Source organism: Dendrobates tinctorius, unplaced genomic scaffold, assembly GCF_039654945.1.
Source record: "Dendrobates tinctorius isolate UK_male_01 unplaced genomic scaffold, ASM3965494v1 ptg000158l, whole genome shotgun sequence".
In the NCBI taxonomy this organism is placed as follows: domain Eukaryota; kingdom Metazoa; phylum Chordata; class Amphibia; order Anura; family Dendrobatidae; genus Dendrobates; species Dendrobates tinctorius.
In genome coordinates, this window is record NW_027361825.1 from 6,947,259 (window position 1) to 6,973,443 (window position 26,185).

Genomic DNA, 26,185 nt, shown 5'->3' on the forward strand with positions numbered 1-26,185 from the left:
ATATACTGTCCTTTGTAACGTGGATAAGACCCTATTGCGCTTTTGTCTCCCCCCCTTTTTTTTTGCAACAGGATAGGAATAGATACACAGCTCAGCTGTCAGTATCACACAGGATAGGAATAGATACACAGCTCAGCAGTCAGTATCACACAGGATAGGATTAGATACACGGCTCAGCAGTCAGTATCACACAGGATAGGATTAGATACACAGCTCACCAGTCAGTATCACACAGGATAGTATTAGATACACGGCTCAGCAGACAGTATCACAGGATAGGATTAGATACACTGCTCTGCAGACAGTATCACACAGGATGCAATTAGATACATGGCTCAGCAGTCAGTATCACACAGAATAGGATTAGATGCACGGTTTTTATGTGCAATATAATCATTACAATTTGTTATAACTAACCACAGTTGGTTACTATGCCCAGACGGGCTCATCAGCTAGTATATCATATATAATACAAGATACCTGCTTCTAGAAATAGCACCACTCTCATCTGTGGCTAAATGTGGTTTGCATCCTATTCGCAATCAAGTAAATGGTTCAACAAATATGGCAGAGACAAAAGAGTCTTTCTGGAGACTAAATGTTTAATTGAAGAAAACGTGGAAATCATACAATGGTTTAAAGATTCAGCAGCATCAATTTAAATACTTTATGTAAACTTCACATGGAGGAGACTGAAGATGTCAGAACGGTGAGACCCCGGCAAATAGATAATGATAGTGGATGAGTGGCAAGACGGTCGTCTTCTTTTCTGTAGGTCACTTCAGTATGATGATATGCTGGGATCACTGTTGGTGGCTCCGGCAGCCCATATTCTGCAGGTAAACATCTCCGCTGCTCTGTTGCGCCTTGCACCTGCTCTTCGACCCACATGCAGCCTTAGAAAGCATGCATGAAAAAAGTGATCAGTGAGTGCATCACATAAAAAGCAAAGGTAAGAGCACACATCTGTAAGGAGATGGACATGCTGCTATGTACCTCCTTGAAGACACATGTACTGTTGCAGTGTATTGTAGTGTGTAATGTATATTGTGACATTTGTTATCCCTGACAGTAGGGAGAGATAGGGCTAATATTTGGGACTAGTCCAGAGTAGGAGGGGCTAAGGTGAAGGAACAGTGATAGTTTACGGACAGGAAGTTAGATAGGGTCCATTGAGCAGTACAAGCAGATCAATGTTATGATTAGTGAGCAGAATCGTATGATGTGGGTGTCCCTGAAATGCTTGGTGACAAAGGCAGTGAATAGAATGTCGCTGAGTATAGAGAGAGGGGGAAAGAGAGAAGTGAGCAAAGGACAGAGCAATGCACTGGAGACAGAACACCTAGCAAGTACAGTCCAGAGTTCATAACCCAGAGACATAAGGGGCCAGGATGGAACAGGGAACGTGAGACGAAGAGAGGGTCTCGGGCAGGAGGTTCCAGGTGTCAGAAGAAGAGAAAGTAAGTACCGACCATAGTGGCAAGCTAATTCCCTCAAATGGGAATAGGAATTGAGGTTAGAACTGTCACATAAAGGACTTTAGTAATATATTGGGTGGTGGTGATGATATAGGACTCAGTGAGGCAGAATCAGGTTATTCTGAGAAGGACAGGAAGAATGTATGAAAAGATGATGAAGATGCTCCATGTGTTAAAGGAAACATTCGTGAAATATTGCACCCGCCATCTACTGTATTGCTGTTTAGTAAAATACTGTTTGTTATTGGTTGGTGGTCTCCCTCATTGAACTGTTCAACATCCGGTCCTGGCCACCCAAAGTAACCAGCATCATGCGACCTCAGGGGAGTAGCAACTCATAGACGAAGTCCACGCACCCAGCCAGGACCCCCATCTTCATATAATGTGTTGGGACATAAGAGACAAGTACCTTGCTCATGACTACTGCCCCACACCACGTTACACTTCGCACCTCAAATCAATTACTCACCATGAAGACAAAGCTAACTATAATCAGGAACAGAGCGATACTGAGCATGACTATTACAGCGATCTGCCAGGGACAGGGGGCATTATTGCCTGAGGAAAAGAAAGAGTGCATGTTACTAGTAATATCTATCTATCAATTCAAAGAAGCTTTTTGGCAGGACCATATAAACATTAGTTTTACCAAAGCACATGTACAGTAAGAATAGCTACTCGGGGTTGGGGGTTGTGGAAATCCATGACATGTCATAGTTCTCTTCATCACAGCTTATGGCATGCACTCACATACTGGTCAACTCTCTCCCCCGCACTCACCTACTACGCTGCTGTCAGGACTCGAACCCAGCAGCTGTTGTGCACCAGGCAGCAGCTCTTCCCTCTTAGCTATTCAGTTCACAGGACAGTTCCTTGCTAAACCAGATACTAGTACCTTTGTTCCTGATTATCTCCACCATGAATTCATGATTGTCTCCACCCTGAGTTCTTGATTGGCTCAACCCTGTGATCTTCAGAACACCCTTACTTATACCTGGCACTGCATTTCCTTCCTTGTGAGAATATTGAACTTCCAGCCTTTAGTCTAGCCTCTTTCCACCTGCCGCTTATCTTCAAGATTCTACTGCTCCTCCGTGTACCAACCTCTGGCTATTTTCTGATTACGATGCCTGCTTATCCTCCTAATTATACTGCTGCTCTGTGTACTGACTTCTGGCTATTTCCTGACTACGATAACTGCTTATCCTCACAACTACACTGCTGCTCTGTGTACCGACCATTGGCTGTTTCCTGACTACAATACCTGCTTATCCTCTCAACTATGCTGCTGCACCATGTTAGGACCTCTGGCTATTTTCTGACTATGATACCTGCTTATCCTCCCAACTATACTGCTGCACCGTGTACTGACTTCTGGCTATTTCCTGACTACGATAACTGCTGATCCTCCCAACTACACTGTTGCTCTATGTACCGACCTTTGGCTGTTTCCTGACTACAATACCTGCTTATTCTCTCAACTATGCTGCTGCACCATGTTAGGACCTCTGGCTATTTCCTGACTATGATATCTGCTTATCCTCCAAACTATTTTGCTGCTCCGTGTACCGACCTCTGGCTCTTTCATGACTATGATACCCGCTTATCCACTCAACTATACTGCTGCACCGTGAAATGACCTCTGGCTATTTCCTGACGACACTACCTGCTGATGCTGCCCCTAGTGGGTGCAATATCACTACTCCAACTCAGATCAGTCTATAACATCTGCTATCTCTACCACACTCTCTTCTTCCTCCAGCAGGATAAAAAAAATTTCTTCCTCCTTCATGGAGTTGAAATCCGGGAAGAGATCAGAAAGTCCCCTGAAGTGAGTGTGCCTCACTGCTGAGTATTTGGTGCAGTGTAGCAGGAGATGGATCTCATCATCCAGTGCTTCCAGGTCACAGTGTGTGCACAGTCTGTCCTTCCTGGGCTTGTAGCTCTGTCTGTATTGGTCGGACTAGATGGCCAGATTGTAGGCACTGAGTCTATACTGACTGAGGATCTGGAGGTCTCTTGGTCCTGGAGTTTCTCTAGATATGAAGCCAGTCTATAGTCTCTCTGTAGACTCCGGTACATGGTCAGTTCCTGAGAGATGCTGATATTGTTCCTCTGGTCACTGACATACCTCTCCTGGCCCTCGTTTACCAGCTTCCTGATTCTGGCTTTTGTCAGGCTGCTGTGATTGGTGTTTCGGTCCGATTGGATTAGGGTGAGCTGTTCCGGGGGTTCTGGTTCGTGTGGACCACCTATATGTAGCATGGTTTTATGGTGATGATAGCTTGAATTACTACACAATAGGTGAGCCTGCAAGGACAGCCCCCTCTAAAGAATTGCTAGCTGCAGTGGGAAACAGCTCAGCTCAGGCCAACAGGTACTGTTGGTGGTGCTCCGATGTACCTGGAGAAAGGGCTTGAATTCCAGGTAGAATATTTCTTTGGGGATGAAATGCCACCTTGACCAGTCTAGGTATGTGTGAGGACCCCAGACTTCATTGCCGTACAGGAGGATTGGGGCGATGATGGCATTGAATATTTTTAGCCAGACCCTCACTGGTGACTTCTGATGGTAGAGTTTCCTTTGGATGACATAGAAGGTTTTGCAGGACTTGTCCTTCAGGGTCTCTATGGCCTATTTGAATCTCCCTGACAGGTAGATTTCCAGGCACAGATAGGTGTATTTCTCCATTCCTGTAAGAGTACAGTTTGGCACAAATGAAGGGTGCTGGTCCCATCTTGGCTTCCTCCTCTGGAACAACATGATGCTGGATTTCTTTGGGTTGATCAGTACTGTTGTGCAAGTGTTGAGCTGAATTTCTCCAAGATTGTCTTGGAGACCTTTTTTGGTTGGTGAGAGAAGCAGTAGGTCATCTGCCTACAGCAACAATTTCATAAAGGTGTCATGAAGTGTGAGACTTTGTGCAGTGGAGAATTCCAGAACGATGGCCAGCTTATTGATGTAGAATGTCGAAGAGCATTTAACTTAGGTTGCAGCCTTGTCTGAGGATCTGCTGCAAATCAGACGTTCTACCGTTCACCCTCATGCTGCAGCGGTTTTTGGCGTAGGAGCTTTTGGTGACATCAAAGAACTTTTCTCCTATTCACTTCTCCAGCAGTTTCAGAAATAGGTCCTGGTGCCATACTGAGTCAAAGGGCTTGATTATCTATCTATCTATCTATCTATCTATATATCTCTCTGTTATCTATCCATCTGTTATCTATTTTTCTAACTATCTATTTATGATCTTTCTATCGATCTATCTATAGTTCAGTCTACACATCACTGATAAACTTGTCAATACCCTCACAAACTCGAACCAAACCTCAGCGAAATCTGGAGTTAATGTCTTGATCACTTATCACACCCATAGCGATATATTTCTCATTCTCTGATAAATATATATACACATCAACACAAGCTCTTCTTACCAACTCCACACTGGCACCATCCTCCTGCAATGCAAAAGAAGAGTATTAGAAATGATTAATATCCCTCACACACATCTGTAGAAAAGCCTTCAACAGGTCGTTATCTTTAAGGCTATGTTCAGACGTTGCTGCGTTTTGTACTGCACGCAAAACTTGCTCTCTTGGCAGTAAAGGAGGGTTTGCTGCATTTTTTGGTGCATTTTACATGTCATTTGTTATAGTACATTATTAATAAAGTTAGTTTTATGCAACAAAAGCGCATTGAAAACTCAATAAAAAGGCAGGGTTCTGTTTTTTTCCAACTTTTTACATTTTCTAATTACTTTCTGTGGTGAAAAAATGCAGTCAAAACGTTGAAAGACATGACTGATTTAATAAAGCAGCAGCTTTCTAATGCAGTCAGGAAAAAAACAGCAAATGTATACACATGAGCCTTGTGAAATCTCATGGCTTTTACTGGTACCATGAAAAACATCTTTTAATCTTTTAATTTTCCATTAAACAAAATGCAGCAACAATGCAATGTGTGAACATAGCCTTAATCTACGTCTTCAGGAATCAGACTTACACAAAGTAAGCTTAAAGGGTCAGGTGACATTATTATTTAGAAACAGCGCCGCTATCATCTATGGATAGAAGTGGCTTTGCTTCAAATTATTGAATCAAGTAGCCCATGGGTTTTTTCAGTCAAGATGGGGAGCAGAGTGTACATTAATGAGAAAAAATGAACTTTTTTGAAATTACCAAATGGCTGCAATGAAACAAAGAGTGAAACATTTAAAGGGGTCTGAAAACTATCCATACTCACTGTATCTATCTATCTAAATAGAAAAGACAGCAGCACAAACTTGAGCAGATTTTGGGTGCAATACTTCCTGAGTAATGCGGTTGTCCAACGCAAAATATAAATGGAAAAAAAATTATAGATGATAGATAGATAAATGGGAAAATCAGGCAGCACTCCAGTTCAATGAAAAATTGTAGGCTTTAATCCAGCACCAAGTGGTGCAACGTTTCGACCTGACAGCACGGTCTTTGACAAAGACCGTGCTGTGAGGTCGAAATGTTGCACCACTTGGTGCTGGATTAAAGCAAAGACCGTGCTGTGAGGTCGAAACGTTGCACCACTTGGTGCTGGATTAAAGCAAAGACCGTGCTGTGGGGTCGAAACGTTGCACCACTTGGTGCTGGATTAAAGCAAAGACCGTGCTGTGAGGTCGAAATGTTGCACCACTTGGTGCTGGATTAAAGCAAAGACATTGCTGTGAGGTCGAAACGTTGCACCACTTGGTGCTGGATTAAAGCAAAGACCGTGCTGTGAGGTCGAAACGTTGCACCACTTGGTGCTGGATTAAAGCCCACAATTTTTCCTTGAACTGGAGTGCTGCCTGATTTTTTTCCTATTTATATTTTTTCCTATCTATCAATCTGTTATCTATCTATTATCTACTTATCCATTATATAGCTATCTAAGTAATATCTATCTATTATCTATCTATTTATCTGTTATCTATCTATTATCTATATATTATCATCTATCTATTATCTATCCATCTATCTATATATTATCATCTATCTATTATCTATCCATCTATCCATGTATCTATCTCTATCTAGCTATCTGTTATCTATCTATCTATCTATTTAAACTGCAAAGCGCTGCGGAATATGTTGGCGCTCATAAATAAAGATTATTATTATTATCTATTATCTATCTATCTATTATCTATCTATCATCTATCTATTATCTATCTATCTATTATCTATCTATCATCTATCTATTATCTATCTATCTATTATCTATCTATCTATCTATTATCTATCTATCATCTATCTATTATCTATCTATCATCTATCTATTATCGGTGGCTCAGTGGTTAGCACTGCAGCGCTGGGGTCCTGGGTTCGAATCCCACCAAGGACAACATCCTCAAGGAGTTTGTATGTTCTCCTCGTGTTTGCGTGGGTTTCCTCCGGTTTCCTCCCACATTCTAAAGACATACTGATAGGAATTTAGATTGTGAGCCCCATTGGGGACAGTAATGATAATGTGTGCAAACTGTAAAGCGCTACGGAATATGTTAGCGCTATATAAAAATAAAGATTATTATTATTATCTATCTACAGGGTGGGCCATTTATATGGATATACCTAAATAAAATGGGAATGGTTGGTGATATCAACTTCCTGTGCTAGCATTTCTTCTGCGGTGTTGCTATCACTGTGTCAAGAGTGGGAGAAGAGGGTTGCATTGACAATCCAACACAATGGGCAGCACTTTGAACACATTTTATAAGTGGTCATTAACTTGTAAATAACTCAGGAAAGAATAAAGAAGTTATGTTAAAACCAAGCACACCTTTGTTTTGCTTTTGAAATTCTCAATAAGGTTGATGTGTCATGTGACCCTCTTCCCATTGAAAAAAATAAAGTTGGATCCAAAATGGCCGACTTCAAATTGGCCGCCATGGTCACCACCCATCTTGAAAAGTTTCCCCCCTCCCATATACTAATGTGCCACAAACAGGAAGTTGATATCATCAACCTTTCCCATTTTATTTAGGTGTATCCACATAAATAGCCCACCTTGTATTATCTTTCTATCTATCTATCTATCTATCTATCTAGCTATCTATTTATAATCTATTATCTATCTATTTATCTATGTATCTATCTATCTATATCTATATCTATCTATTATCTATCAATTATCTATCTATTACCTACCTCTTATCTATATATTATCTTTCTATCTATAGCTATATTATCTATCTATCTATCTATTATCTATCTAGCTATCGATCTATCTATCACCTACCTCTTATCTATCTATCATCTATCTATTATCTATCTAGTATATATCTATCTATTATCTATCTATTATCTATCAATTATCTATCTATTACCTACCTCTTATCTATCTATTATCTATCTATCTATAGCTCTATTATCTATCTATTATCTATCTATTACCTACCTCTTATCTATCTGTCTATTATCTATCTATCTATCTATCTATCTATCATCTATCTATCTAATTACACCTTTATTATCTGGTAAATAAACTTTGCTAATCTGAAAAGTCTGTTTATAACCACTTGACCACCCTCTTTCTACTCCATGCTCAGCTCTGCTACATCCGGCCTCTAGTTCTGCAGTGAAGGACCTACCTGTGAGCTGGAGACAGATCAGAAGAGCTATGGGGAGGTATGAAGTCATTTTGAAGCTGGTGTTGTCCAGAGTTGTTTGTTTGTAAATAACTTTTTACAAGCGTTTATAAAGCCGTCAGCCTCTTGGCTATCGGTCCCTCCTCTCCTGGGATCAGGTAGAAACAGGTTTCTCATCTTCTGTTCCCTGGCTAATTCTGATTTCCTAATAGCTGCTGTTTGGTGATGACATAAGCGTGAGATAAGGTAACATGCCATTCCTGACAGTCACCTGCCCCCCATCCTAGCATCACCCCACATTCTCTGCATGGTTTTTCATCATTAGCCTATCTCCAAGTGTCAGATATAATTGGTATTGCTTAGGTATCAGTGATACTCCCTAATAGCAGCATTTAATATAATTAGAGCGTGTGATATGCCATACCTTATAGCGGGATGAGAAATCATACAGCGATGGGATTACTATAAAATAAACAGAAGTAGCTTCATTTTTCTTTCTAGCAGAGCAAAACAATGTGAAGGAAAATAGTAAAATTACTGTATGGTCCAAAAATGTTAATACAGCAAATACAAACCTTCGGCATCTGCAATTTCAGAACAAATATGCTCTGAGGCTGCTACTCATTGATGAAAGTGCAGCAGCTCCATATGGGTTTACCAGAGAAAGGATAGTGATTCTGCAAGGTAGAGACAGTGACCCCGCAGGGGAGGGACAGTAGCTCAGCAGGAGAGGGAGAGTGGCTTAATAGGCGAGGGTCAGTGGCTCAGCAAGGGAGGGACAATGACTCAGCTGTGGAGGGATAGTGGCTCAACGGGCGAGGGTCAGTAGCTCAGCAGGAGACAAAGTCACTCAGCAGAGGGGGGAAAGTGGCTCAGCAGGAGAATGACACTTGCTCAGCATAGAAGGGACAATTTCTCAGCATGGGAGGAACAGTGGCTCAGTAGGGTAGGGACTGTGGTTCAGTAAGGGAGGGGCAGTGTTAGGCGTCGGGTTCCTGCAGCTGCACAGCAGGAATCCAGAGCCATACATCCAGCGGTCTCTCATTCCTCTCCGACCGCTCAAGGACCTGCACAACAATCTCGGTGATCCAGGCGCCCTGCTCAGACCAGCTCTCTGGGTCTGAATGTTGCTGCCACCTCTGGACCAGCAATGGTAGCGCAACCTGCTTTGCAGGAAACCACTCCAGAGGCTAAGTCTTCTCGCCGCACTACTGGGCATGCCCACGAGACGATCTCCCAGTGGAGATCGGGGGTCACGTGCTCAGGTCCTTGTCCTGATCTGATTGGCCCATCTCAGAGGTCTGGAAGGTCCCGGAAGCGCATGGCTATAAAAGGCCCACCATGCGCTAGTATAGACTATTCTTGCTAGATGTGTGAAAGGTGACAGATGTATGATTCTGGTGACTGACTCATTTGAAACCCCTTCCCTCTGATATTACACATGTGGTTAGGGAATTAGAGTTATAGTCAGCGCCAGTCAGTGGCAAGCCATACGCCACAGTGCATACCGCACCGCTACACTAGCGTCCGATAGTGTGATGCCTCACGGCACTGTTGTACAGCGGCAGTAGTTACTGCCGCGCTGCAGTTAGCAGCACTTACTGGCATCCGTGGTAGCGACGCCGCACGCACGGTAGGTCAAGACGGACACCGACCTCGGCCTTGGGCCGTGTCTTGTGACCATATACCGTGTGTGCACGCCAGCTGAGACCTGACAGGCTCGGCGTTTATGCTTTATTTGTACTAAAGCGCCTCTGTGAGTTTAACAGAGTCCGCTCTGTGCACCTTGGGTGACTTTTAACCCGAGCCCAGTATACCGCCATATAGCTAGTCTGCCATTACTCAGCAGCGGTTGTTACTCCTACTGCACGGTGGACCCCGGGCGGTGAACGCACTTCCTATTATTTACATTTAGTGCGTTTTGCCGTCCCTAACATTATACTAGCGCCAGGGTCTGGCTAGTAATGGCGGACCTGCTGCAGCGGTACATTCGGCAGCTGGAGAGCAGGTTGGCGGCTATCGAGAGCTCCACCTCAGCTGCGAATGCTATGGTAGCCGCTGCTCAGGCAGTCGCAGAGGCTGTCTCACGCGTGCCCACACTCACGCCTATGCCGACAATATCTCGCCTCCTGCTCCCTGACAAGTTTTCGGGTGACAGCGCCACCTGTAGGGGATTCGTGAGTCAGTGCTCTATCCAGCTTGCGTTACTGGCTGCACGGTTCCCTACAGAGTGGGCTAAGGTGGGGTTTATTGTTTCTCTTTTGTCTGGCAGGGCATTAGAGTGGGCTACGCCATTGTGGGAGCGTGATGATCCCGTGGTTCAGGGGGCTGCTCAGTTCCTCGCGGCTCTGAAGCAGGTATTTTTGGGACCATGGATCACATGCAAAGTATGAGATCTGTTTAGGCTAGGTGAGAGGCTCTGGACTGAGATCTCAGGGGTAACATTTCTCTTTGTGGAGAGTGACATACCAGCTCTGGCATGCCAAGATAGACTTTCAGATTCATTTCAGACTCGAGAGTTGTTGAGCTGAGATTCTCCTAGAGATGGCGCCAGTAGCCTGCCCCATGAACCTGCCGTGATCTGCAAGCACTAAATTACGTAATCACAAATGTTTTCAGACTATTATTTATTTACATGTTTTCTTTTCTAAATATGACTTGTGCAACTGAGCATTATCTCCGTAAGGGATAATTTACATTCAGAACTATGAAATGCTCTGAGGTCCAACCCTAAGGTTCATTATCATGAAGGTGATTATTGTCCTCTGCATGGTAATAAGCCCTTCATATAAAAAATCAGTACATTATTTAAAAAGAAACTCTGTGTTATAATATGTGGTTCTATATTGGGAACATACAGTTGACCAGTACAGTTTTTCATTCATTTTATCTGGTAGATTCCCACCTGTTGGTCCTTCTCACCAGTTTCCTTGTTAATTCATCTGGCTGAGGTCATTATGTGACTTCATGGGGCAATGACGACTGCTGTGCTGATGTTCTATCCATGCCATTAATTTTGCAGTGCTTTTAGAGACATCATCATTACTGTCCCTACTGGGGCTCACAATCGCATTTCCCTATCAGTATTTCTTTGTAGTGTGGGTGGAAATTCCCACAAACACGGTAAGAACATACAAACTTCTTAAAGATAGTGTCTTTGGTGAGATTTCAAACCAGGACCCCAGTGCTGCAGATATCATATGTATCTTCCGCTCCTCGTGTACTTACCATCTGACCAGATTTTAGAATCAATTAATTGATTTTAATTTGAGTATGATTAATGAATGTGGAATAACTACATTTTCTTGCACATCACAATTCATTAGACAAAAATATGTAGGTCTAAATGGGTTATCAAAAGTTGTTAAAAGTGATTAAAGGGGTTCCAATAAGAAATTCAAGATGGCCACTTTTACCTATATAGACTGCATCCACTCCTAAGCAGGTATTAGGACCGGATTGCAGCAAGAAGAAATGCTGCACGAGACAGATGTGTCTGAACCAAGGGCATAGCCATCACAGTCAAAGAGTTTGCGACTGTTAGTAGGCCCGTGCGGGATGGGGGCCAGCCAAATCAGTGCATACATCAGCTTCAGCTGCAATACGGGCCGCTGGCCAATCAGAGGCTGGCAGCTGATGTAGACAAAACAGTCAAAGTGTCATGATCCCAGTGCAGGTTTTTGAGCTGCACGTCAGGGGTTAATGTCTGGAGCTCAGTGCAGGTTTTGACCTGCACAGCTCGGGTTAATGATTGTGGCCTCTTTTTGGTTCTGGGAGAGCTTCTTAAACCCCTGGGAATCTCCAATCTATGATATAGGCAATAGAGAACTTCTTGCGGTCAAGCTGGCGTTTGAGGAATGGAGGCACTTTTTGGAAGGGGCGGCTCACCCTATCACGGTTGTCACGGATCACAAAAATTTGGCATACCTTGAATCTGCTAAGAAGCTTACTCCTAGACAAGCCCGTTGGTCACTTTTTTTTTCACGATTTCAGTTCTCCATTACTTTTCGACCGGATGCCCTGTCCAGAAGTTTTGACCCGGTGTCTCCCCCCGAGCAGCCATCCTCCATTCTTCCCCCAAGGGTGGTAGTGGCGGGGGTCTCATCTGAGTTGGAACAAGAAATTATAAGGGCTCAGGCCCTAGCTCCGGCAACCAGGCCAGGCGATAAATTGTTCCAGATTTATTGCGGTCTAGACTTCTGCAGGAGTTTCATGAGTCTAGGCTGAGTGCTCATCCAGGTATCACGGCCACTAGAGAGGCAGTAGCCAGGGGTTTTTGGTGGCCTTCACTAAGGTCCGACGTCAAGAAATTTGTTTCTGCTTGTGGTGTGTGTGCCCGTTCCAAAAGCTCACAGAACCGGCCGGCTGGGGAACTCATACCTTTACCGATTCCTGATAGGCCATGGACTCATCTTTCCATGGATTTTATTACCGGCCTTCCACCTTCCAGGGGCAATACCATGATTTGGGTGGTGGTGGATAGGTTTTCTAAACAGGCCCATTTCATTCCCTTGGCAGCATTACCCTCAGCAGAAACATTGTCAAGGTTGTTTGTGCAGCATGTGGTCCGATTGCATGGGGTACCCCTGAATGTGGTGTCTGACAGAGGTGTGGAGTTTGTGGCCAAATTTTGGAGGAGGTTTTGTATGAAATTGGGCATCTCACTCTCCTTCTCATCGGCATATCACCCGGAGAGTAATGGTCAGACAGAATGCACCAATCAATCCCTGGAACAAATTCTCAGGTGTCTGACCTCCGCCAGACAGGAGGATTGGTGTGATGCGTTACCATTGGCGGAATTCGCTTTTAACAACCGGGTGAGTCAGTCCACCAACATGGACCATTCCTGATTAACTATGGGTTTAATCCACATTTTGGGGAGTTTTCATGGGTGGATTCCGGTTGTCCAGGGGTAGAGGGGTCCGTTCAATGGTTAAAAAACCTCTGGGCTGAAGTCCAGCGTAATATCTCTTGGACCCAAGGGAGGTACAAATATTTTGCTGACAAAAAGAGAACCTCGGGAGACATGTTTCAGGTGGGAGAGAAAGTTTGGCTTTCCACACATAACATCAACTTAAAGTTACCATCAGCTAAGTTGGGACCAAAGTTCATTGGTCCGTACGAGATTATGGAGATAGTCAACCCAGTTGCATATAGGTTGCGTCTCCCTGCCTCCTAAAAAATATCCAATGTGTTCCATAAATCTCTGTTGAAATCCGTAGGTTCTGTCAAAGAGGACTCCGAGCCTGTTGTTCTTCCAGTGCTGGTGGAGGGTCAATTGGAGTATGAGGTCGGACATATTGTGGACTCTTGGCGGGTGCGCCGCTCTTTGCAGTATCTGGTCCACTGGAAAGGATATGGACCAGAGGAGCGCTCATGGGTCCCTGCTCGCTCTGTACATGCAGATCGCCTGGTTCGGGCTTTCCATGCCAAGTACCCGGGGAAGCCTGTGGGTCCAGGGGCCCCTCGTTGAGAGGGGGTACTGTCACGATCCCAGTGCAGGTTTTTGAGCTGCACGTCAGGGGTTAATGTCTGGAGCTCAGTGCAGGTTTTGACCTGCACAGCTCGGGTTAATGATTGTGGCCTCTTTTTGATTCTGGGAGAGCTTCTTAAACCCCTGGGAAGCTCCAATCCCTGTCAGTTATACTTTTGCCTTTGGCCGAGGTGTGGTGACCTCCGTGTGCCATTGCCTGTTCGTTGTTATAGCTTGTTTATATGGTTCTGACCCGGTTCTGTTTCCCGTTGTGAGTTTGCCTGTTGATTCTGTACTGTGCTACCCTCTCTGTGTATGACTCGTTGCCTGTTATCTGACTACTCTCTGCTCGCCCCTCTTGTACCTTGCAGCTATCTCTGTGTATGACTCATGGGCTATGTCCTGACTATCCTCCCTGTCTATGCCCCTTGGTAACTTTGTCTCACAGTTACCCTGCTAGGAGTTCTCTTGCAGCTCCTAGCTCTCTGGAGTTTAGGCCACGCCCCCAGCAGTCACGTGCTTCAGGTCCTGCTGTTCTGAAGTACGCATCTATTCAGCTGCTGCCTGCTCCACAGGTATCTTTGAACACAGTTCGCTTTACTCAGGACACGCGCACTGGCTCAGTGAGCAAGCTCAGTGCGGTGTTCCTGACACAAAGGTGGTAAATGGCAGTGCCTGTTACTTGCATGCAGAAGTCAGCTGTTGCCTTCAGAAAAGGACGCCTAACGGCGGGGGAGCAGAGGGAAGGAGATTAGAATCTATTTTTTTATGTGTTAAAGAGGAGCAGCAAACCAGGGGACATATATACCATGGGAAACATAACTAACAGGATTGGTGACATACAGTATATACCAGGATGGACCCAGGATGGAGGACACATGTAGCAGAATGAGAGACACATTGTATGTAGCGGGATGGACCCAGATGGGGTATACATCTAGCAAAATGGGAGACACATTATATGTAGCAGGATGGACCCAGATGGGAGACACATATACCAGGATGGACCAAGAATGGGGGACACATCTACCAGGGTGGAGGATATATATTCAGTGGCATGTAAAAGTTTGAGCACCCCTGGTCAAAATTACTATTATTGTGACAGTTAAGCAAGTTGAAGATGAAGTGATCTCTTAAAAGCCTAAAGTTAAAGATGACACATTTCCCTTGTATTTTAGGAAAAAAATTGTATATTTTCATCTTTTACATTTTAAAAATTACAAAAAGGAAAATGGGCTGATGCTAAAGTTTGGGCACCTTTGGATATTTGTGTTCCCAGATAACTTTGATCAACATTTCAGACCTTAATTAGCCTGTTAGGGTTATGGCTTGTTCATTATCATTGTTAGGAAAGGCCAGGTGATGCAAATTTCTCAGCTTTATAAAAACCCAGCCTCCTCTAACTCTGTGCCAAAAACCAGCAGCCATAGGTTCTTCTAAGCATCTGCCTAGCACTCTGAAATGGTGGAGGCTCACAAAGCAGGAGGAGGCTATAAGAAAATAGCAAAGTGTTTTAAAGTTGCCCTTTCCTCAGCTCAAAATGTAATTGAGAAATGGCAGTTAACAGAAACAGTGAAGGTCAAGATAAGATCTTGAAGACCAAGCAAAATTTCAATGAGAGCTGCTCATAGGATTGCTAGAGAGGCAAATTAGAACCCCTGCTTGACAGCAAAAGACCTTCAGAAAGATTTAGCAGACTTTGGAGTTGTGGTACATTGTACAAAAATGGCCTTCATGGAAGTATCATCAGAAGAAAACCTCTCCTGCGTCCTCCCCATAACATTCAGTGTGAGAAATATGCAAAAGAACATTCATATCTGGACCTATGAGGTTAAAATAGAACTATTTGGCCACAATGATCAAAGGTATGTGTGGAGAGAAAAAGGCACAGAATTTCAGGAAAATGAAATCTTGCTAACTATTAAGCATTGGGGAGGATCAATCATGCTTTGGGGTTCTGTTACAGCTGAGAACTTTGCATGAGTAGAGGGAAGAATGGATTAGATTCAATAAAACTTCAACAAATACTTGATGAAAACAACACCATCTGTAAAAAAAAGCTGAAATTGAGAATGTCTTCTACAAATGGATAATGAGCCTAAACACACGTCAAAATCCACAATAGACAACCTCAAAATACGCAAGTTGAAGGTTTTACAGTGGTTCTCACAGTCCCCTGATCTCTACATCATTGAAAATCTGTGGCTAGACCTCAAAATAGCAGAGGATGCAAGGCGACCCAAGAATCTCACAGAGCTGGAAGAATTTTCCAAGGAACAGTGGATGAAAATCCCTCAAACAAGAATTGAAAGACTCTTGGCTGGCTACGAAAAGAATTTACAAGCTGTGATACTTTAAAAAATGGGGTGCTACTAGGTACTAGCCATGCAGGGTGCCTAAAGTTTTGCATTGGCCCATTTTCCTCTTTGTAGTTTTTAAAATGTAAAAGATAAAAATATATACTTGTATTTTTTGGATTATATGACGCTCCGGATTATAAGATGCACCCCAAATTTTGAGGAGAAAAATAGGAATTTTTAAAAAATAAAATGGTGGTGCTTCTTATAATCCATATGTCTTATTGCTTACCAAGGGTGGTGGCCGCGGTGAAGCGGAGTCCCAGGGATGCTTCTGGAGGAGGCAGGAGTGGGGTGATGCTGCAGGCCGCAGGCTGGAATGAAGGGGTATCTGATGTGCAGTGCAGGTGTCTGGTGCTGCGGGTGTCCGGCAGTGCTGCTGGGGTATCCGGCAGTGCTGCTTGGGTCTCTGATACTGTAGGGGGCTCTGCCGACATTTTGTGAAAGGCCAGAGCCCCCCGCAGTTCAGTGGTTTCCTGTGCGGTGGACTCTGGGAAAATGACCGCCAGGGGGCAGCGCATGCGCAGAAGGAGATCTCGGCATCAAGATCTCGGGAGATTTCAGCACTGAAATCTTATCTCCCGAGATCTTGATGCCGAGATCTCCACCTGCGCATGTGTCGCACCGCCTTCTGGGATGCAAGGCCTAGTACCTCGGAAGGTGGTTCAGTCACGGTGACTCCGATGGCTCTAACAATCCCTAGGTCAGGTGGCAATTAATAAAGGGGAAGTAGACGGATATATGAGACTGAGTGTTATGTTGATGCCCGCAAGATATGAGGCCGCGGACGTGTAGGGTTCTAGCAGGTTCTCAGGATGCAATGACGAGACACGAGACAGGGTATGACTTGTATAATAAACTTTTATAAATTGAAGCCACTGGGGCTCGGCTGACCGGGCAAAACGGGGTAACAAACAATCTGTCCTCGCAGGGACTCAATAAGATAAACAATACTTTCTGTGTAACTGGGAGTAACCCGGCTAGTCCGGGTGTCAGAGGCCAGAATATGGCCAAACTAATACACTTATTTCTAATGTCCACTTATCCTTCCATGCGTTGCTTGGGATTGCAGATGCAGCCGCTTAGAGGTCATTGATGCAGTTGCCTTGACGCCTCGATCTTCCGGGAAGGTTTGGGCTCGTCGGGCCCTGAAGAAACTGTACCGGTGGGGCGCAACAGGCCCTGAAGAAATGATGCCGGTGGGACACAACAGGCCCTGAAGAAACAGTGCTGGTGGGGCACAACAGGTCCTGAAGAAACAGTGCCGGTGGGGCACAACGGGCCCTGAAGAAACGGTGCCGGTGGGGCGCAACAGGCCCTGAAGAAATGATGCTGGTGGGGCGCAACAGGCCCTGAAGAAATGGTGCCGGTGGGGGGTAACAGGCCCTGAAGAGATAATGTTGGTGGGGCGCAACAGGCCCTGAAGAAATTATGCCGGTGGGGCGCAACAGGCCCTGAAGAAATTATGCCGGTGGGGCGCAGTAGTGACTCAGTCTCTAAATCTAACCGCTCACCAATCTCGGCCCAGAGTCCCTCAGCAAACCGGACGGGGGCCTCTACGGACGCCTGTAGCAGGGTGGCGCCCCCTGGGGCCGGTGATGACGGGGCCGCAGCTGTGGGAGAAGGCAGGGGGGTAGTGCCCTGGACGCTGTAACGGAATGATCTCGCGTTGCAGCGGTCACTTGAGGTAGCGGCCTTGTCACAACAGGGTGGGAAGCAGCGGGAGTGGCTTTATGCGACCATATGCGGGGAGTGGCCGCCGGCGCCAATCTCTCACTTGTCGGTAAATCTGTAATTTTCCCCTCACAGACCTCTCCCGGTCTCTCCAAAACACACCGTCCGCTCCCTCGGTCCTCTCTCTTTCACACGGCTCCCTGTCTGTTGTCCGGCTCTCTGTCAACTGCCACTTCAGCGCGCCCCCTGCTCCTTTTCAGCTTGCCCCGCCCCCTGTTTCCTTGACATCTCCAGTCAAGTTTTTCCTTTTACTGTCGCCCCAGTATCATTCCCTCAGGAACCCTGATGGTGGTCCCCTGGGTACCTGCCCATTCACTGTCTGGGAGTCCTCCTCCCCACAGACGAAAGAAGCATACACCGAGGGTCTCGTGCAAACTTGAAAGATGAACTTTCCTGCGTACTTGTAACAATTCTTAGGTTTTTCAATACAACAGTCTTGGATAGCAGATACAATTTTCCTTACACTTTGTGTCAGTCAAAGCCTTTTCTCGGACCCGGCCTTAGGAGGATGGCAGTAACTTTTCATTTGACTAACTGTGCTGCATGAAGGCGGAGGATTAGCTGACCTTAATCGGATGGTTGTATCCAGAAAATCTGCTGCGCAGCTCTGCAGCTCCTTCTCTTGTCCGAGCACTGTGTTGCTGTAAACACGGGGCACTTCAAAAAAAGGTGATATTTGTACTACCCACTTGTCCTAGATGAGGAGCCTCAAATTTCTACCTCCTCTCACCACCAAAACTGCACGTAACACGACCTTTTCAGTCTCCCTTACACCTCCAACTGCCATTTATCTTCAAATCAGTAAAACAAGTTGCAATACCAAACTAAGGTAGAAGAGGGCAGCATAGTACTACAAGTTGTAATACCAAAACAAGGCAGGAGAGGGCAGCATATTATGAAATAATTTACCTCCTCCCAAGGCAAGATGGGAAACCGTTGTCACAAATGCAATCATGTAAGGGATAGAGAACACACCATATGACAAATAATATACATTAGTAATGGTTTTTCTGATCACTACACATGCTCCACCCCCTGGCGGCCATTTTCCCAGAGTCCACGGCACAGGAAACCACGGAACTGCGGGGGGTTCTGGCCTTTCACAAAATGTCAGCAGAGCCCCCGCAGCATTGGAGACCCCAGCAGCAGCGCCAGAGACCCCAGCAGCACTGTTGGTGACCTCAGTAGCACCACCGACACCCCAGCAGCAACTGTATCGGTAAGGTATATACGCATTAAAAGACACACCACCATTTCCCCCCCAAATTTGTGGGAAAAAAGTGTCTTACAATCCGTAAAATACGGTATATATTTTTCCTGAAATGCAATGTAAATGTGACATCTTTAACTTTAGGTCTTTTAGAGATCATTTAATCTTCAACTTGTTTAAATGTTTACAATAACAGTAATTTTGACCAGGGGTGCCCAAACTATTACATGCCACTGTACTAGGATGGGGAACATATATACCAGGATGGGTTTGTGGGCCTGGAAGGGGGACAAATATACCAGGATGGGCCCAGATGGGGGACATATATACCAGGGTGGGTGACATTTATATCAGGATGTCCCCAGATGGGGGACATATATACCAGGATGGGGTACATATGTACCAGAATGGGTCCAGATGGGAAATGCATATACCAGCATGGACCGAGATTGGAGACATATATACCTGGACGGGCCCAGATGGGAGTCATATATACCATGATGTGGCATATATACCAGGATGGGGGACATATATACCACAATGAGCCCAGATGGGGGACATAGAGCAATGGGCGAAAATGTTAGAATCTTTGAAATTGTTTCAGAAAATGAAGAATTACTCCCAGAAAATTATTGCAATTACACATGTTTTGCTATACTACTTATATTTCATTTGTGTATATTGGAACAACACAAAAATACACAGAAAAAAGGAAAATTTGGAAAAAATTTCATTCAAAATCTCCACGTGGGCCAGGCAAAATTGTTGGCACCTTTCCAAAATTGCGGGTAAACAATTTTGTTTCAGGCATGCGACGCTTGTTCAAACTCACCTGTGGCAAGTAACATGTGTGGGCAATATGAAAATCACACTAGAACACAGATAAATCTTTGCATTGTGTGTCTGTGTGTGCCACACTAACCGAGAACAGAACAAGAAGAGAACTGTCTGAGGATTTGGGAACAAAAATTGTTGAAAAATATCAACAATGTCAAGGTTACAAATCCATCTACAGAGATCTTGATGTTCCTTTGTCCGCGGTGCGCAACATAATCAAGACGTTACAACCCATGACACTGTAGCTAATCTCTCTGGACGGCAGAGAAACATTCATGAAAGGCTGCAATGCAGGATAGTCTGGATCGTGGATAAGCAGCTCCATTCAGGGTGCCTCCGTATCAATGAAAACTATCCAACGACATTTGAATGAAATGAAACGCTATGGCAGGAGACCCAGGAGAATCCCACTGCTGACATAGAGACATAAAAAAGCTAGATTGCAGTTTGTCAGAAGTAAGACATAATCTGTTAGGGTTGGCAGATTGCACTAAATAAAATATAAAATCAAGTGGAATTGCAACCCGGGGTCCACCGTGCAGAGATGTAACCTGCTGCTAGTGTGAACGATGACGGAACAAAGCAGCAAGAGTTCACATTACACACACTGTGTTAATGCCATACAGTGGGATAGGAACAATGAGTACCAAGCTCTGTTACTTCACAGAGAGGTACTGCTCCAAGTATGCTAAGTACTAAGCCCTGTTAACATCACAGAGAAGTTAACATGTGGATTCAGCTAACTTTGCAACTAAACTGTGCTAACCGCACACATAAATGAAGCAGATGCTGAGCCGAAAGAAGGAACATTTATGACGCTAGGTACAATACCCTGTTGCCTTCAAAGAGAAGTATAGCACAAGGGTTGAGCTTGCTCGGTAACTGAACTGTAATATCCGGACACAAGAATGAGACAGTTGCTAAGCCAAGTGGCTAGTTACCCCAGTCCTGATGCTACTGAACTTGTGCCTGACCGGCACCCTAAGCATCTAGCAGACTAGAGACTCAGGCATTGAGCCATGGGTACAGAACAGTACAGGTGGTCTACCTGCCTGCTAACGTGCATAGTCTTCAAGCACAGACAGACACCGAACCCCCAGCAGGAGTCCCAAAAATCCGGACCATACACACAGGTTTTAAAAGAGACACATGGAAAGTGTCGGTGATATTCATGTGCGGTGGAAGACTGAAGTGATAAACTACAGGATTCACCTGCTTAAGAACCTTGAAAGGACCTAAGTAGCAGGGAGCAAATTAGTGGCCTCTACATGCAGCTTGGTGTTATGAGCTGACAGCCACACTACGTAAATCTCCTGGAGCAAAGACTGGAGCGGGCTGACGATGCACGTCGGCGGAAGCTCTCATTCTCTCCTTTGATACTCTAATTGCAACCTGCATGCGGTCCCAGATGTCACGAGTCTCCACTGCCCAGTCCACCACCCTCGAGACGGAAGACGAGACATGCATGGACACAAGGACACACGGATGCTGACCGTAGTTCAGGAGAAAAGGAAAACAAAGAACTGAACTGGAGTAGACTTGAGTGACATGCATGATGTAGAGGCATGTTCACACTGGCCATAAAAGCAAGCAAATCCAAAAGGAAAATACATTGTGTATATATTCTAATGAAAATAAATAAGTAAACAAGCAAGAGCATTAAATAATTAACATAGGGTACTTGGTAAACACTGTTTTGATCAAAAAAGTATAAAGCTGTCCCATCACAGCAAAGTGTACCCATTTGAGACAGTAACTACACTAACGGTAAAACCTACCTAGTGTGAATAGTGGCAGAGAGTCTCTGGGTCCCAAATGGATACCCAGCTTAAGAGGGACTATAAGTGAACTACACAGTTCAGTAGAAAGGAGGCCACACCCTATTTGTATTGAATACAAAAATGCTAAAGAAAAACAAAAAACTGAACTGGAGTAGACTAGATGATTTTTATGGTCCGAAAACCTTAAAAGGATGCAAGGCTCCCTCCAGGAGATGTCTCCATTCCAAAAAAGCCAATTTCATGGTGAGCAGCTCCCTGTCCCCAATGGAAAAATTCCTCTCAGCTGTTGAAAAGGTCTTAGAAAGAAAGAAACCTGGATGTTTCTGACCCAGAGCATCCTTTTGATACAGGACTGATCCAGCACCAACCTCCAAGGTGAAAAGCTTATCAACATCGGGCCGATGCAGAACTGGCGCCCTAGCAAAATGGGACTTCAGGGAGGTAAAGACCTTGGAGACCTCCTTAGACCAGTGCTTAGGATTAGCTCCTGTTAGGCCGGTGGCCATGGGTGCAAGAATTGACCCACTGGACCATGGTGCCAAAACTTCCCCAATCGGGTATGCCAGGTGGGACCAACCACTATACACCATGGTGGCCAGGACAAGGGGTCAGCTCAGGAAGATGTGCAGGCACTGAGGGGAGACTGGAGATCCGGGAAAGGGTCCTGGAGGAACGGAGTACGGGAGGTGGAGCAAGTAGGAAGGAGTATGGAGAGGTGGGACTGGAGACCAGAGGTAAGCAGGACTGGTGCAGGTACTGGAAGAAACAGAGGAAACACACGGGATTAGGAGAAGGCAAATGACAGCAGCAAGCAGAAAATAGCGGTGGCTAGCGGCTGCAAGCGGTGGCTAGCAGCGGCAAGCAGGGGCCTAAGTACCGAGAAGGAACTCAATAGTCAGGCGCCTCCACTAAGGGAGGGCGGCCTGAAATACCTGGTGGTCGTCTCTGGTAGGTCCGGGGGTGCTGCCGGTTCAGGTCATGCCAGGAGGCATAGGCAGAGCAGAAGCGCGCGGCCTGGCCCTAAGGTGCATGCGCAAAGGCATTGTGCACGCAGCCGATGGCAGAGGGAGTGGACACAGTGACGGACCCCGGGCCGATGGCAGTGAGCGGGGAGCAGGCAGCAACAGATCCCGGGCCAGAGGCGGTGAGCAGGGAGCAGGCAGCGGCGGATCCCGGGCCAGAGGCGGTGAGTACCGGACTTGCAGTGGGGCCGGGAGCAGCGCTGACAGCTGCCTTCTTGGTGAGGGCTACCAACAGAGCTGTTAATGTGGGGAATGAACAGCTTCTGAGCCATGGGTACAAAACCGCACAGCTGGGCTACCTGCCTGCTAATGTGCACTGTTATGAATGGGTCACCGAGGAGGAAAAAACCTAAACATGCTAAGCCCAGAAAAACCAGAGAGGTTGGTAACTATGCAGATTGCAGATCCCTGATCCTACCACACAACTAGCAGCAGCCGTGGAGCGTGCCTGCGATGAGCCTAGACGCCTCGTCACGGCCCGAGGACTAAATAAGCCTAAAGCAAGAAAAAGGAAAACTAACTGCCCCAGTGCAGACCCCAAAGGAATAGACAGCCCGCACACATGTATTGACAGTGAAACAAGATGAAAACGCAAACACAGATAGGAAAATAGGCTGAGCACACGATGGGGCCCAGACTAACTAAAAAGGAGAGGAAAGGAAAGACACTGTCTGCAATCTGCCCAAAACACTACAAAATAATGTCCAACACTTCTGATAACAGAATTAACCCTGAAGTCACTAGACTTCTCCCACTATATCAGCACTCTGAAATATTCTGAGACAGAGCAAAAAGAGGCCAATCTAATAAGGAACCAAAAGCAAATTGGCAAATACAGATAAATAAGAGTGGAAATTCAGCACAGCCCAAGCGGGGCTTGGTGACCATACAAAAAACTGAATAGAACAACAAAATCAAGTGTGAACATTAGAAAGAAACTTAGCTTGAGCTGACTGGAACAGAGCTAAGAACCAACACCTGACAAGCAGAAGGAATCACCAGCACCAGTGTAGGGCGTCGGCTGTCTTAAATCCAATCTGAGATTCCTGAGGTCCAATCCTCATCCTCATTATCAGGTGGCAGATCTCTACTGATTAAATCAGCCTCACTACCTCCTGTTACCACCAGAGGGAGCCTGACTGGTAGACCAGAAAATGAACTCACAATAGTACCCCCCTTGAGGAGGGGTCACCGAACCCTCATCCACGCCACCAGGCCGATCAGGATGGGCCTATGCCGGTTGGAAAATCGCTGGGCCTTTTCCTGAGAGAGTGACAACTTATCCACCACTTGGTCCCATATCTGCTGCATTCTCTCAACCACAGTGTCCACACCAGGGCAGGACGAAAATTCCACTTGCCCTGAAGAGAATCGAGGATGAAACCCAAAATTACAGAAAAAGGGTGACATCAAAGTGCCAGAACTAGCTCTATTGTTCAGCGCGAATTTAGCCAAGGGCAAAAATGAGACCCAATCATCCTGATCAGCAGATATAAAACATCTTAAATAAGACTCCAAGGTCTGGTTTGTTCTCTCAGTCTGTCCATTGGTCTGGGGATGAAACACGGAGGAGAAGGATAAGTGAATTCCCAGACTAAAACAAAAGGCTTTCCAGAATCTGGAAACAAACTGAACTCCTCTGTCGGGCACAATGTTCTCAGGAATCCCATGTAACCGAACCACCTGTTGTAAAAACAAGGGCACCAACTCAGCGGAAGATGGCAACTATGGGAGTGGTACAAGATGGACCATCTTCGAAAATCTATCACAAATCACCCAGATAACAGTCATTCTCTGAGAGACAGGAAGATCAGAAATAAAATCTATTGAGATATGGGTCCATGGCCTCTTGGGCACCGGCAGGGGCATCAGCAACCCACTAGAATGAGAACAGGGTTTAGACCGAAAACAAGTCCCACAGGACTGTACAAAATTCCTGACATCACGAGATAAGGCAGACCACCAAAAGGACCGACTCACCAAATCTCTGGTAAATACTTGGATGACCAGCCAATGCGGAGCAATGAATATCAGACATCACTCTCTTTCTCCACTGGTCAGGAACATACAATTTTCCCATAGGGCAACGCTCAGGTTTATCCTTTTGAAATTCCTCCAGGGCACGTCTCAAATCGGGCAAAATGGCAGAAAGAACTACCCCCTCACCTAGGATGGTAGTAGGCTCGGTCACATTAAGAGAATCGGCAAAGAAACTCCTAGAAAGGGCGTCTGCCTTAACATTCTTAGTGCCCGGAAGAAAAGAGACCACAAAATTAAAACGCGTGAAAAACAAGGCCCATCTAGCCTGTCTAGGATTCAAGCTGTGACACATCCCGCTGACACTGGCCCAGTACCAAGTACCCCACAGCCCTGGGAGGGCGACCCACATGCTCGGGAAATCTCGAGTAACGAGTATATTCGCTCATCACTAGTGCTAACACTTTTGACTATGACTGTATATACCAGGATAGGCCTAGGATGGGGGACATACATAACAGAATGGGTCCAGATGGTGAACATATAGAATAGGATGGCCCCAGATGGGTGACATATATACCAGGATTAGCCCAGATGAGAATCATATATACTAAAATGGGACATATATTCCAGAATGGGCCCAGATGAGAGTCATGTACTAGGTCCCAGATGAGAAAATATATACCATGATGTGAGACATTTATACCAGGATAAGCCCAGGAAGGGAGACGTATATACCAGGATGGTCTAGATGGGGGACATATGTATGAGGATGGGCCCAGATGGGGGACATATATACCAGGATGGGCACAGATAAGAGACATATACTGTAGATACGAGTTGTCCAAATTTTTTGCCCCAAGTGATATTGTAAACTGTTCTAGCAGTACGATTAATTCTTTTAAAGCATCTAGCGGCTAATAAATGTACTTATATATTTAATGAAAAAAATAAGTTGAGTTTAGAATGCAATGTTTTTTTTTTTAAAAAATCCATATTAATTATGCAATATTTTGCTCTCCAACACTGTCATATCTACCACTTTGTTATACAAACCTCTGGAAAAGTGACCTGGCAGGAAATTTCTCCACATGGTATCATGTAAATGCACTGTCTCAATTTCCCAGAAAGTTGCAGTATAAATCAAGGATCCTAACAACAAAAAAGTGATGTATCGCTAGTATTAAACGATGTTTTCTGCAAATTGTCTCTTCACAGAGGAAGAGGACTTGAAATCTATTGACACCTATTGGAAGTAGCAATCCTAAAAGTCAACATCAACCATTTAACGAGCCTTGTCACATTACATAGTATAAGAGACAAACCAGAATGTCATTATAAAGACACGTTTCGGTGTGTTGTCCCTCCTCAGTGCAAGGCATGAGATCAGTTTTAGCGCTATGAGAGGCCAAAGGGGTAACGTTTCTCCTTTAGGAAAGTGACATGCCTGACATGCTAGGGTAAGTAGGCTTATAAGCCATTCAATATTCCTCTGTCATGTGTTGTACCACTGATGGCTATGACTTCTACTGATGACAAAAATACAGGGTCTGTGTCACTTGATGGAGTGCTGCAGCCCTTTAATACAGTAACCACTGTTGACCTGGAGAATGAAACAGATCGCAGTGTGTCCATCAGGGATCTGGAGCAATGTAAACACTGATGATATCAATATGTAATAATGAAAAAAAATTGCAGAAAAGCAAGACATACAATAA

At 45.2% G+C, this 26,185-nt stretch overlaps 1 long non-coding RNA gene across 1 annotated transcript in view; it reads left to right on the plus strand.

Moving 5' to 3' along the window:
• Nucleotides 1–8,141, plus strand: part of LOC141051808 (uncharacterized) — a 31,330-nt gene extending 23,189 nt beyond the window's left edge. The window contains exon 3 of the long non-coding RNA XR_012220698.1: nucleotides 8,038–8,141. This is a non-coding gene — a long non-coding RNA (uncharacterized lncRNA). The remainder of the gene's footprint in view (nucleotides 1–8,037) is intronic.
• The last annotated feature ends 18,044 nt before the right edge of the window (nucleotides 8,142–26,185 follow it).